This window comes from Rhinopithecus bieti, unplaced genomic scaffold, assembly GCF_001698545.2.
Source record: "Rhinopithecus bieti isolate Rb0 unplaced genomic scaffold, ASM169854v2 scaffold_6513, whole genome shotgun sequence".
Taxonomy (NCBI): Eukaryota; Metazoa; Chordata; class Mammalia; order Primates; family Cercopithecidae; genus Rhinopithecus; species Rhinopithecus bieti.
In genome coordinates, this window is record NW_016805931.1 from 5,016,153 (window position 1) to 5,031,800 (window position 15,648).

The window sequence follows — 15,648 nt, forward strand, 5'->3', positions numbered from 1 at the left end:
CATTCTGAAGATATCCGAATAAAGGATGGAAAGAGGTGAGGAAAGAAAACAAGGGCATATCAGGCTGATGCAGGTTCTGGTTGAAGGACTTGAAAGCATGAAGTACCTGAAGCAGGACTTTGCTTGGACAGTTGTGGGAATGGAAGGAGACCAGAGTGACTGGACCAGAGGAAGAGGAGTAGGAGCTGAATCTGAAAGGCCACAGGAACAACCAGTAGATTATTATAAAGACCTTCAATTTCATTTTGAGGAAAATCAGAAGTTACTGAAGTATTCTGAGCAAAGAAGTGACCTGATGCCACCTAGACTGGAGCAGCCTCACTCTGCTGATGGGTGGGAAACAGGCTGAAGTAGGGACACTGGTCAGGAGGTGGTGTAGCAGCATGGCGGGGGGAAGTCGGTCGCCGGGCCCAAGCTGGTAGCCATGGTGATGGTGAGAAATGGGCAAATTCTGGGTTATATTTTGAAAGAATGCTGGCTGGATTTGCTGATTGGATTGGAATTGGGAGTATGAGAAGAAGAGAAGAGTCAAAGACAACAACAAAGTTCTGCCTGAGATCAGGAAGGCTCCAGGAGGAGCAAGTTTGCTGGGAAACAGCAAGACTTTGGTTTTGGACATGTTAGGTTTCAGGTATAGAGGAGACATCATGGTGGAAATGGCAGGAAAGCAGTTGAATATGAAAGTCTGTATCAGAGGAGAGATCCAGATCAGGAGAGACTTGACAATAGCATATAGACTTTAAAGTCTTGTGATTAGATGAAGTGTAAGAGATACGCAGAAGGAGGACAGAAGACTGCAAGGACTAAGCTTGGGACATGTGGATGCTAAGACTTTGAAAAGCTGAGGAGGATGCAGCAAAGGAGGATGTAGAGTCCTCAAGGGAAAAGGGGGAAAGCCAGGGGAATGAGATGCCTTGAGACCCTGGAGAAGAGAGGTGTCTTCTCTAAATGGTAGGTATTAAGCATCAGTGTAGAGACACCTGCTTTGTATTTGGTCATGAGATTCACATGCCTTGACTTATGTATAGATTAACATTAAATTTAATTTGCATATTTTGGAGAATTGGTCAATTTATGAGAGAAACAAAAGAGGAAAGAACAAATGCCAGAAATTATGAAATCTTCAAGATTAACTGATTACATATCAGTGAACTAAAATTAAATTACATTAAGATTGCCATTAAATCAGTGTAGTAGTGCTTCACAATAAAGATTATTTTAATACTTGGCTCAAATTTTTAAAAAAATGAATATTTTGAGTTACAGTTTATACATTAAGGGGGAAGCCATTCTCCATTCACATATTCACATTTTATATAAATTGAACTTTTTTCCAGACAACTGCACAATTTAAATAAGCTCTGACCCATTTCTTAGTCACTGCCCTGACTGGACTTGACCTGACTGGGGAGCACACATTAAGTTCAAAGAACACTCTGCCCTGAGATTAGCTAAACCTGTAAGAATAGGCTGCTTTAAAATGCAAATATGTAAAATTAAGAAGGAAGAGAATTATATTGGAGTAAGCATCTTATTTTGGAGAAAAATTAGAACTGAATTTTATGCCAATGGTAATAGTCTAGCTTTGTATTATCACAGAAATTATGATTTTGTTTTGTTTTATCTTTTAACTAAAACCAAAGTCAAAAATTTCTTACAAGTATGAGAAAAGTGAATTTAAAAGTAAAATAGAGCTATGTGGGATATATGCAGCATTGCTTCTACTATTTCATACAATCATAGCTCAGAACTGTAACAGTCTGTATTACTACACCTAAAGCAACAACATACAAAGTTGTACGTAATTATATTTTCCCCTTTTAGAAATAGAGAGAATAATACCAATCCTGTTTACCTAATCAGACAAAATTATGTATTTTAAAGCATTTTAAAAACTGTAGAATATCGTACAACACCAAAGGAGTAATTCAGCATGACTTTCCTTTAATGGATGAAAAGTTTTAAAGCACTAGTTATTTTTCAATTGATAGGAAGGCATTTATCTGTAAATTCATACATCCTCAGGCCACTGTGCTGATATTCAAATTTAGTTATTCAAAACGTGGCTTTCATTTGTGTGTTTGTGTGTGTGTGTGTGTAACAGAGTCTCCCTCTATCACCTAGGCCTGAGTGCAGTGGCACAATCTCGGCTCTGAAACCTCCACCTCTCAGTCTCAAGCAATTCTCAGGCCTCAGCCTCCCGAGTAACTGAGACTACAGGCACGCACTACCACACCCGGCTAATTTTTGTATTTTTTGTAGAGACAGGGTTTTGCCATGTTGCCCAGGCTGGTCTCAAACTCTTGAGCTCAAGCAATCTGCAGGCCTCAACCTCCCAAAGTGCTGGGATTACAGGCATGAGCCACCGCACCTGGCTGGGATATTTTTATGTTGAACATTCCCATTCTAGCCACACACTTCTTTTCTGGACTTCATTAATATATATACATATTTTAGACCAGCATTTTGAGGTTAGAAGTTATGAATCAAATACCAAGGTTTCCTGATATATTAGACAAAACAAAATTGAACCCTGGTATGTTTGAATTGTGAGTAGTCCTGGTACACTATGATTTTCTGGTTCAGAAATAAAAGCCTTAAATGGCCTCTTAAACTCTAAGGATACTTAGCCATTCAATATCTCCCTATGTCATTTTGATGAGACTAGTGTAAATGAATCATAGGCACATAGATTAAATTCCCTATGAAATACTCATGACTATGAAACATTTAAGAAAAAGTGTTTCGGTAAAGACTCAAATATGTTTTGCTGACTCCTCAATATTTTCAGGATGGACATAGACTCTGTCAGCACATTCGACAGAAGCTAACAGTGACCAAAAGTGTCCACATTTGCCCTTATATCACCAGTCTTCATGATTCCTTGAATTGTGAGGAAGAAAAGCTCTTCAACAATACAGTTCACATTTCAGTCTCAGTAGCTGGGGTAATCTGATCTCCAGATTTTACTCTAGGCTTACTTTGAATGTGACCCTAGTAAGTTTAAAATTCTTTATACAGCCTACCTTACACTCCTGACTAGCTAGTTAGCTAAATAGAAATGAGGTTAGATCAAAAGAGGACTACCTTATACCAAAGTATAGGTATAGGCAGTTTTCTATCTATTTAGTGAATTATCACAGAAGTCCTCAAAATGGCCTTCTAGGAGTCTAGAAAAAGTAAACGTATTTTCCATATGCATCCACAATCTGTCTTAGTAGTATAACCAAGAAATAATGTCTTCTGATTTTAATGCACATTACACCCATTTCCAAATATGCTGGCTTTTTGAAACAATATTTTAGATTATGATTTACAATGGAATTTCAAAAATGCAGCCATTTACACTAGGTGGTTTCTTATTTCACTTTATGTACACATGAGTCATTTTTCAGCTTTAAAGTTTTAAAGAATTCAGCTCAGTATTTTGGTGCTTCAGCACTTTCTATTTTGAAAATGAGTCATATATTGATGTGGTCAGATCTATGATCCCTCAAACCATTAAAAGTTATAACTCTGTGATAAATATAATGTTGCAGTGTTCCAAATTGGTAACTCATATTAAATTTAAGAATAGGAATTACCTACAAAAAATTTCCGAGTCACCTTATATCTGTCTCTGTGATAATGTCATGCTCCCTAGCGATGCTCTCAAATGGTAGAATGAGTCACTGGCCCTTGTCTTTTCAAATTTTATCCATGAAAATAAAAGTAAACTGCTAAAGATAATCTGGAATTTTGTACTCTAGCAGGTTTCAAATAGAATTGCTTCTGTGTTTTTTGCTGTAAAGTTGCTCCCATGGAGATTATAATTCTGATTTTTTTCCTATTCTATGCATTTCAAGAGCTAAAATCAGTGTGGGAAAGGATAGCTATATATATCTATACCTCTCTATATATTCCAATTAAGATAATGAAGGGTTTAACTTTGTGTATTACTTAAACCTAATAATGATTGATTGATTGATAGATAGATAGATAGATAGATAGATAGATAGATAGATAATCTCCAAGATTTTAAAGTATTAGGTAATAAGTGCACATAAGATTTTGTACTTTTTGTCATTTTCTTCTCTTAAATTATACATCAGATTTTCTTGTCTCCAATTGCTGAGGGTGTATCTTCTCTTATTTGCTATCAACATTATGACTAAAAATATATCCTCCAACATGCCTAAAAGTCTTATTTTAGATAGGTGGATTTCAAACCTTGCTTTGCTTATGGGTAAATTAGGCAAAGAGAGGGTGCTATGGTGGAGAAGCTCCATCGTCCTCCATCTCCAACCTTGAAGAGCTCAATTTGGAAACCAGTGTGGTAGCCCTGTGTAGTGAAAGTCATTTACTAACTGCTCTTCCATGACAACCACAGTAAATATTATGCTACAATGTAGACTCTAAAATAAGAGATTAAAAGCTAATATTGATCTACGAATGTCTGACAATAATAGCACCACGAATAAACCCAAGTCCAACCACACTTTATTGCATCTCCCCCAGAATTCATGTGTTGAAGTCCTGACTCCTGCTATCTGAGAATGTGACCTTATTGAAAATAGGGTTGTTGCAGGTATGATTCATTAAGTGAAGGTGAGAACATATTGCAAGAGAGTAGGTCCCTAATCCAATGTGCCTCGTGCCTTTATAAAAAGAACACCATGTGAGGAGACAAACATGTCCACAGAAGGAACATCATGTGAAGACTGGACGGATGGTACTACAAGCAAAGGAACTACCAGATGCTACAAGAGAGAACTGGAACAGCTCCTTCCCTAGCTCCTTTACAGGGAGCATGGCCCTGCCAACACCTCGATAGTGGAATTCTCACCTCCATAACTGTGAGACAACACATTTCTGTTTAAACCACTCGGTTTGTGATACTTTGTTTCAGCAGAAAACTCATACACCACTCATTCTTCAATTTTCTGCATTCTGACTTCAACTCCCACCATACCAATGAAGTGCTTTTCACTAAGTAGTGGCCTCTTTTCAAGTCAGTCAGCTCATTCTACTTGTAGCTTTTCAACTACTGACTTTCCCTTTATGAAGCCTCTCTTGATCATTACTGTCTGATTTTTTTTTTTTTTTACTAACAGTTCTGAATACTCCTCATTTCATTCCTTCAACAATCATCAAGAGTTTATGTGTCACACAAAAATAAAAATTTTCGATGCATAAAAGTTTCTATGTTAAGGGAACATAAAGTCAGGTGGGAGAGAGAAGTAAATCAGTGAGTAGATTTTCATTGTACACAGTATGAGAATATATGGGAAGCCCTCTTAAGCCCATTCTACAGGTTTAGGCAGACATCCTTTTAAAAGGTGGTATATTAGATATGAGCTGGAACATGAGGAGGGGTTACCTAGACAGGAATGGAAGATGTAAGACCTGAGCCAATGGAAAGAGGGTGTTCTAGGCAAAAAGAGCAAAGCAACTTGGCTCGGAGACAAGAGAGAATCATGAACCCCAGGGAATTGTGATGAAAACCGTGTGCAGAATGCAAGAGAGGACCTGACAAAAGAATAGAACAGGCATCGGGTTCTGATGGGCCATATATTCAATGTTACAGTTTGGGCTCTATTCTGAAAGCAACAGATAGTCACTGAAAAGTCTTAAGCAGGAAATATATATTATCATATGTATCCTTTAGAAAAAAAATGTTGTGAGTATTGTGTGAAAAACAGATTAGTAGGAGTAAGCAAAGCCAAATACAGAGGATACAGTCAGGAGGTGGTGGTAATATTTCAGAAGACAGATGATGGTGGCTGCTATGGTTTGAATGTTTCTCCCCTCCAAAATGCATATTGAAATGTAATAGTCATTGTAACAGTATTAAGAGGTGGGACCTTCATGAGGTAATTAGGCCATGAGGGCTCCAGCCTCATGGAAAGCATTGGTGCCCTTATCAAAGGGCAAGTTCAGTCCCTTCTTGCTCTCTCCTGCCCTCTCACCTTCTGCCATATGATGTTGCAACAAGAAGGCCCTTGCAAGATGCTGGCACCTTGATATTGGACTTTCCAGCCTCCAGAGCTGTAAGAAATAAGTTTCTGTTCATCATAAATTATCCAGTTTTAGGTATTTTGTTATAGCAACACAGACTGACTTAGCTTAACCTAAAGTAATACCCATGTATATAAAAAACTTTGGAGAATACTAGAGGTGAAACTGATATGACTTGACAGTTGATTGGACATGAGGGATGAATAAAACAATTCAAAATGATTATCAAGTTTCTGGCTTGTACAATTTAATAAAACCTGATGTCACTCATTCGGACTGAAATATGGGGGAGGAGAAAAGGGGGAGGAGGTAGAGCAGATTCGATGAGATGGGAAAGGGATGGAGGCAGGGAGGCTCTCTTGGACACATCAGTGAGTTTGGATATCTTGTGTAGACATATCTAAAAGATAAGCCTAGGGTCTAGGGGATCCAGATGAAAGACTGATAACAGGAATGCCTGAGAAGGCATGGATGTGAAGAAGACCACCAGCATATCACAATCATCTGTGGAATTTCTGAATAACTTAGGTGCCTGGGCCCCATTCCCTTGTAATTCTGATTCAGATGATCTAGCATAGCAAGTGGATGGCTGCATTTTAAAAGGCTTTACAGGTGATTCTGATGCATACCCATGGTTAAATGCCTCTGGAATATGGGGTAAAAGCAGAAAGGGCTGATGACAAAACACAAAAGAACACTGTCATTTCAGAGGTAGGCAGAGAATAAAGAAACCCCAAAGAAGACTGACAAACTGCAGGCTGTTAGCTAGGAGCCCATGGGGGAATAGACTGTTTTAAGCACAGAGAGTGATCAACACTCTTCAAATACTGAAGAGAATCTGAGTAAAACAAAGACTAAAAAAAAAATTTCCTGGATTTAGCGCTAAAAATGTCAGTATATTTGGTGTAGGAAAGTGCAAAATTGAGAGTAAGGATGTAAAATTCTTTGGCTGTTGGAGGAAGGCAGTAGGCAAAGGGGGACCCATGAAAACTTGCTTTCACGTTGTTTTGCTTTGCTTTTTGAAGGGAGTGTTTTAGATATGTTTAAATGCCCATGTTAAAGACTTAGTTCAAGGCTAAAGCTGGTGATCCAAGACAAGTGGCAGGTGAAGGAGCAAGTCAACTGAAAAGGCAGAAGCGGGTGGGATTCAAGGTACAGGAGCAGGTTTCCACCTCAAACAGAAATAGGATGGAAATGTCTATATGACCAAGACACAGGGTTTTTATTGGGAGAAAAGGACTCAAGGCTGACTAGAGACATGAATGGGATTTTGGTAGCATTGAGGCTCCATCCAATTGGGTCTAGAGAGTATGAACTTGCTGGAGAACCAGTGTAAGTGGTTGTGTTTTCCTCTGGAAACACAAGGGTTAAAAATGGGGCGATCACACAGGTGGATTAATCCTGGCTTGTTATCTCCTATTTGGGTTCATGAGGATAACAATGAAGGGCTAGTAAGAAAGCAGTTTAGAAATAATACTATTAGGTCTTTAATGTAATAAAAGGAGCTACAAGTAAAGGAAACTATGCTAAGAGTGTGGGATATTTGAGTTTAAGATTCTGCGGTTGGTTGGAGCAGTTCTGGCTGATGACAAGGTTCAGAGTGTGGCCATGGAGGTGAATTGCCAAGGTAAAACTGAAGCCAAGGTCAGTGGATTTAAGGAAGACAGAGACGAGACAATAAGGCTTTGGTTCTCACCCCGATTGCATATTAGGGTCATTTGGTGGATATAAAATCTTTCAACACGTCAACCCCAGTGAAATCAGGATCTTCGTGGATAGAACCAAAGCATGAACACTTTTTAAAAGTACAAAGATTGAGAACCACAGAACTCAGTTGTCTGTTTTGTCTAACTGAATTCTGAAGTCACTCAAGGTCACGAATTGCAGGGATATTTTTGATTTTAACACTTTTACCCAGCAAAGTATTGAGATGAAGGGAATGGAAAAATAGCCAGCATGGGGAAGTAACAAAGAATTCCCACAGCTCTTAAATATTTTGTGGTTTATTATAAAAAGATAAATGGACGAGTATTGTATTGTCAGACTTCTTTCTTATGATAACCTAGAGAAGTCTCCTATACTCTCATTTCCTCTTTTGTGTGGCCCCCTAGAGTTGGGAGTATAAATAAATCCCCACTTTCTTTGTAAAAGTTCAGTGAGGCAAGTTAGAGCTATAGGCCTATGAAATCTAGACTCAACTCGGCAATTTCCATCTTCACACTTCAGATGGCTGTCTTAGATTTAGTTTCTTAGATTAGGGCCTGCCCTTACTAGTTTTTCAATTACCACCCTCTCCCAGAGACTGGGCAACTGATCAGATCTATTCCAGAGGTTGTATATTAGCCTTACCCTTTGCTTCACACACAAAAAAAGCTCAAAATTAATGGCTATCCTTTATGTTTCCTGGAGTGAGCACCTTCATCTGAGATGCATTGAATAGGAAGCCAGCTGAGTTCTTCTTGTCACCATGGTGACTTTAGCATCCCTCAATTATAGGTTCTCATAAGAGTTCACCCAGGTGAAGGCTTTGAATATGATCAGAAAGCAAACCTGCGAGGCCCCTAAATGATGCTTCAGCTTACGAAAATATCAAAATAATGATTAGGTATTCCTTAGCATAGTGGCTAATTCCTAATAGTTTCTCATTGATTAAATCTGAAAGATATTTTCCTCCCTGTTCTCCTTCCTGCAGCTACAAAGCCCAGGCTTTTCCTGGGAAGTCTAAGGTTGCAAAAGATCTTGGTTATAAACAACAGTAGTCAGAATGTCCCTAGCAAGCCAGGCTTTTAATTTATCAAGCATTCCCTGGCAGTGAGGCATCCAAATCATTTTACTTGACTTTTTCCTTACCTGATAAATCAGCAAAGAACAAGAATATGATGCTAAATTAGGCTGTGCAAGAGTGAAAGCCAAAGTTTGCAAATTTTCTGTGTCCAACAATTATGTGAAATCTGAGAAATGAACTCCAATCAGTAACATTAATGACTTAGATTTGTACCACTTTACAGTTCAGTATATTTATATATTATAGTTTATATTTTCATATCTTTTATATCATCTGATCTTTAAAAGAGTTACAAGTATTGCCTCTTTTTAAAAGAAACTGACTTTTGGCTTCAGAAGATAAAACTTGCCAGAAGTTAAACCTGAAATTAAGTGGCTCACTGGACCCCAAGTTCAAAATCAGTTATTTTGACTTAGAAAACATAGTTCTTTCCGCTACACTATTTTCTTAAAATATGTATATATGTACGTGTGTATATATACACACACACACACACAAACACATACCCACACACTATATATATGAATGTATGCATATACACATATATTTTAAGAGAAAAATATAATTCCAGGGGGAAAATGTATTATTGCAGGTATCAATAACCATTTGGGACAAATTTAAAAGGTCTTAATTCTAACCTGCTGTGAAAAGTCATGCCAGAGTTATTACAACATCAAAAAGTAAAATAAAGCAACTTCAGTTCCATCTGATGTAGCTGACTTTTTGATGAGACTAAAACTGGGTAGTTCATCATCCCCATCCAAGTTCAGGTCTCAAGTCTATGATCTTGGCTACCTTAATGTATGGCTATTGTTATCTTGATGATCACATTGGCTTTTTATTTGTTTTCAGCACACCACGATCTCTCTCCCTTTCTTCTGCTTTTCTCCACTCAAAAGAAGAGGGGTATTTTTCTTCAACATTTGCCTCTCCCATGCCCAGTCTTCAGGAGGACCTGCTGTAGTTGCCAAAGCACATCAGCATCTGGGAGACTATTTTAGAAAGATTGACCTCATTCTCCTGAGACTTACCATCAGCCCAATTCTTGGACAACATAAGGTCTGAAAACACAGAGTCGGGTGCTATGAACTTAAAGAAGTACTTTAGACCATGGCAAATTCATCACTCCTCCAAAGTGCTGACTAATATCTTGGGCTAGTTCTTTTTCAGTTCAGCTCATATCCCATTATCACCACATCTCTTCAGTCTTTTTGTCCTGATTCTTTATTGTTGTGATCACTACCCAGTATGAAAACCCCTCCTTTGGCCTTGCTCTTACCACATTTCATTGATATTAAGATGACACTGATTGTGAGATTATTAATTGTTTAACGGTTTTCAGGAGAAAATAAACACTAACCTTATTAAATGAGCACATCAATTGCATGACTCGTCCAAATTTTAGAAATGCTAAAATAATAAATAATGCTTCAAAATTGTCAAAGATACAGAATATTGTTGCTCACAACCTCATTTGGCATAGTTTCTTCTGCTCCAACATTTTCTGTAAGACCCTACCCTCTCACTTTCCTGTACCTCTAGTACAGTGATGTTCAATCAGATTTTCTGTGGTGATGCTAATGTTCTAAAATCTGTGCTGTTCAATATTAGACAACTACATCTTCTACTTGGAACAAACTTTTTCTTCCTATGCTAGCTTGTCCTGTTGCCCTCAATAACAACCTTAATCACAGTGATAATTTCTTCAGATTCACCTCCACTTCACTCTAGAAAGACAAAGTCGTGGACATGGTCACCTCCAGCCCTGCCTCCCAGTACCTGGAGCTCTGTTGTTCTGCTCCATCTCTGAGGCTTGAAACTGTCTCAACTTCCCCTCTCTACCTAAATCCATTATCTTCCTACCACTTAAACTTCCTAGCTCACCCTGATCTTGGTATATACCCTCATGAGAACAACCAGGCCCCCAGACCTTTTATAAACCTTGATACCCACTGCCTTCTGTACCTTCTAGACTGTTGAGCATTACTAGAAAAAAAGATTAGTCATCTTGACTGGATGTTCCATGAATCATGCTATTTACATTTAAAGAAGGTTCAATGTTTCTCCGCAATGCTATTCAACAAGTGATTAAAAAGCTTTAAGTTACTTTTAAGCTCACAATTTTACTTCACTTTCCTTTACTGTCAATAGGAAATAGTAATGGCAATGATAGTAAAAACAGCTAACGTTTCTGTGCACTTATAACGTGGTGTATACTACTCTAAGCAGTTTATATGCATCATATCAGTTAACTACCATAAATACTATTTGAGCTGTGTTCTACTGGCCTTACCATTTTTTTTTTTTTTTTATCACTTTACAGAGGAGAAAATATATATAAAGTAGCCTCTTTGTGCTGAGAGGATAGAAGCCCTCTTACATGTAATGGCTTTTAATCCCTCATTTGAAACCACTACTCATTTCTGTTCTTTTCCTGTATTTCAGAGAAATAAGGTTTTCCCTTTCCACACTAAATGGATCCATGCGTGCTCTTAATTCTTTCCCCATTCTATCCTTCAGGACCTTTCTCTTAATTCCACCCCCTGTTCCATCCTTCGGGGCCTTGTCTGTCTCTGACATCTTCAGTCTATTCCTCCTTTCCTTCACATACTCCTGCCCCAGCTCACAATGGTTCTTTCCACTCTATCTACAAATTCTCACTTAACGAACAGAAAGGCAAAAGATCTTCTCCCGAATTTGTCATTTTTTCTTCAGTTCCTTCCCTTTGCTTTACCCCTTTAAGCTTCCTGAGAGAGTGGAAAGGGCAGTGTGATGCAGTGAGGAACATGTTCCCAAGCAGCCATCAGGGAGGAGGCCACATAGACGCTGTGGCACAAACATGGTAGTACTCAGCTTTAATCTGCAACAAATGAAAATGAGCAGACTGATGCACAGAGGAATTATGTGGCCTCTGCCTTCTGATCCAACTATTGAGACATTTGGTCTACATCTCATTAAGAATTATTTCTGGCAATTTTTCAGTTACATGGCTGTTTCTTCATTTTGCCTGGTAGTTCTTTATTTCTCAAATGGTAGAACGCTCAGCATTCCTTTAAGCCTTTGCAGTATGATTTCTGTCTCTATCAGTTCTGATTGCTATAATGTGACCAAGTTTTTTGGCTATTATTATCATCTTTCTTAGCATTTAAATATAAGATGATCAGCCACTCTAATCTTTTCTCCTTTTCAATTACAATGGAAACACTGCTTAAATTTATTGATAGGAATTCTACATCTTGGCTAATACATAATTCTAAGATGACTCCTATTACCCTCAACCCTGGTGTTACTCCATGATTGTATTACTTTACATGGAAAAAAGGAATTTTTATAGATGCAATTAAGGTTACTAATCAGCTGACCTTAAGATAGGAAGATTATCAGGGTGGTTCTAATCTAATCACATGAGTCCTGTAAAACCTATAAAAGCAGAGTGTTTTCTTTAGCTAGAAGCAAAAGAGGAAGTCAGAGAGATGAAGTGTGAGAGGGGAGGTCCTCCATTGCTGAGATGAAGATGACCAATGGGGCAAGAATCCAAGAGTGGCTTCTGGAAGGTCACAGGGGGCTACAGCCAACAGTTAGCAAAAGAACAGGGATTTCTATCCTATAATTGCAAGAAATTGAATTCTTCCAACAGTGGCAGTAATGAGCTTGAGAGATGACCTTGATTCCAGATAAGATCACAGCTGGTTAACACCTTAATTTCAGCCTTGAGCTTGAGACTCTGAGCAGACAAACCAGCCCTGTTATCCTGCATTTCTGACCTAAAGAATTGCAACAACAACAACAAAAAAAGGATATTGTTTTAAGTTGCTAAGTGTATGGAAATTTGTCACTCAACAATAATAAAAAGACTACAGCCAAAACATCTGGATAATTTATTGCTGCATCATTCATACCTTAAATAAGAAAAGGGTGTCTCAAAGCTCTGAAACATAAATCTGTCCATTTTCCTTTAAAATAAAAGTTTGCTCAAGTGTACATTGGAAAACATATGCTTTATTAAAAGAACGTCCTCTTTAAAAAATAAGTAGATGTCTATATTATTCATGAATTTTTTTATGGCATTACAAACCAATGTCTGGTGTCCTTTTTAGGGTCTGTTAATGTATTAATGTAAAGTTTGTTGGATTCCATAAAATAACAGTTGGTCTCTGAAGTATTTAATGAAATGAGGTTTCTATACATCAAACATTTAAACAAAAGTCAATGAGAGAATTAGATGGTTTAAACAAAATGGTTATATGGAACCATGATGATGGGCATTTCATGTTTATGTGTATATCAAAACATCAAATGGTTCATTGGAAATATATACAATTTCAATTTGTCGGTTATATCCCAATAAAGTTGAAAATACTATTGAATTGTTAAAAAATATATTGAACCATGGATTTCTTTATTCAAGGGTGACTGCTTTACAGAACAAATGGGTGACTTAATTTCTTAATTTGGAAATTCTATTATGTAATTTTAGTTAAGCTAACTGCAAGTTTGCAGTTTACAAAAATGGAAAGAAAGCTTTTTTATAATAGTGAGATCCCATCTGTACAAATTTGTTTTTTAAATGCTAAACTAAAATAGAAAACATTAATATTTTAATAGTGAAAGGATGAGCATTAGTTTAACTTTCAGTGGTAAAAAATCATATTAACATCCAAATCATGTCACAAGTTATTTGCAGTATGAGAACAGAGTCAATATTTTGATTAAATAAATTAAGGTAATAACGTTAATGAACAGTGAGCTAAAATACTAAAATGCATTGATGATAGAAGCATGTCTAGACCCTGCAAATATATATGCTTCTATTGCTTCCTATGCCTCAAACATAAATAAGATCTTTAATTTCTATCTTAAGAATTATGGCTGATAAATATGCTCCTACTTTGTTTGCTCTACAATCCTCAAATTATAATACTTCTGTTGTTTGTCTTGTTTTTCAAAATAGCCCAAAAGACCTATCAGGAAGGTTTGGATTTTGTACACATTTATTCATACTTCCCCTGTTCAGTCCCTAGTGAATAGTCTGCTCTACAACCATATTCAGGCAATGAGAATTCAGTTAAGTACCAACTTTGAGTCCAGCCCTTCCCCTTCCAGTAGCATTTTTAGTTCTTCAGGTATATGTGCCTTGACTCACTTAAGGTTATCAATTGCCATTCCTCAAATTTAACTGGATGGTGATAAGTTTGAAGGTGTGAATGGTATTCCAATAGAGAATACCCTGGGACCATGTATTCTTTTCAGAAAAGTCACAAAGCAGGTGGCACTGATATTTTGTCACTGTTGAAAGATTAAAAAGATAGTAATAAGAGGTTCTTTAAAAATGTTCCAAATTCTGGCCGGGAGCAGTGGCTTACGCCTGTAATCCCAGCACTTTGGGAGGCCGAGGTGGGTGGACCACGAGGTCAGGAAATCGAGACCATCCTGGCTAACACGGTGAAACCCCGTTTCTACTAAAAAATACAAAAAAATTAGCCGGGCGTGGTGGCGGGCGCCTGTAGACCCAGCTATTCGGGAGGCTGAGGCAGGAGACTGGCGTGAACCCAGGAGGCGGAGCTTGCAGTGAGCCGAGATCGTGCCACTGCACTCCAGCCTTGGCGACAGAGCGAGACTCTGTCTCAAAAAACAAACAAACAAAAAGGTTCCAAATTCTAGGGTTTTATCTTATTATTCTTTTTCCAAAACTGGGGCATATTCTAAGTTCATTGTCACATGTATTTCATATTTTATTCTTATCTAGCACTGAATTTTATGTAAGCAATATACTTTCTATCACTTTCTAACTGCATTATGTATTATCCCTTCACCCCACCCCAAAGCCTTTTGTTCAGCCGGTGATATCAATGAATGCATCCTTTAGGGGTGTGGCTCAGGATTCAGTAACACATTGGAGTATGCGCTATTGCCTTGAATCATCAGATTTTTATATGAAGCCAAAATAGTTTTTATAAAATATAGATTGTTATTCATAGCAATGGTTTTTACTGCCAACCATGAGAGATGTTTGCTAGCCTCTGGTTACTTTCTGAGCATAAAATCACCCCAGCACTGCTTATCCCTAAGGCAGAGGCTGAACAAGAAGGATGGTTGAGAGAAGAAATGATCCCACACATGACACCTGCTGACTCCTTGCACCTGTATCCATATTTTATCCTCAAGTAAGGAATATCTCAGTTCATTGCTCTTAAAGACATGTTTCTCAAAGAGTCATTCTTAAAGTTGTGTAAAACAGAATCCATATATTAATTATCCATGCCTACTGCTTACTTATCTGAATAGCAAAGAGAATAACAATTAAAATAAAAAATTGCTGCCACAGAATTCACTATAAATATGTTAATGGGACTCTCAAGACAACCCCTCTACAACTTTTCAAAACTTCAAGGGGTATTTTTAACTTAATAATGGAAGAAAAAAATGCTTGCAATACACCCAATACACCCGTACCATAAAGAAGAACAAATCAAGTGGGAGCTGTCCAGTGTCATGAGAGAGCAGCAATGCAGGGCAGTGTTGTGGAATTCAGCAGGCAACACTGGCTCTGAACTGAATTATAACTATTATATCCTCATCTATGCTTCTATGTCTAGAAATGTCCCATAGAACTTCCTGCAATAGCAGAAATGTTCTATATCTGTGCTGTCCAATACAACAGCCACTAATGGATATTTAAATTTAGATTTATTAAAATAAAATTGAAAATTTAGTTTCTTTCACATATGGCTAATAAATACCAATTTGGATAGAGAATGAGATTCTTTTTTTAAAGATACTTATACCACCTATTATTTATTGGGCCCTAACCTCAAGCCAGAAGTTTATCCTTTTTTCCCACAAGTATTGAATAAGTATCTATTTTG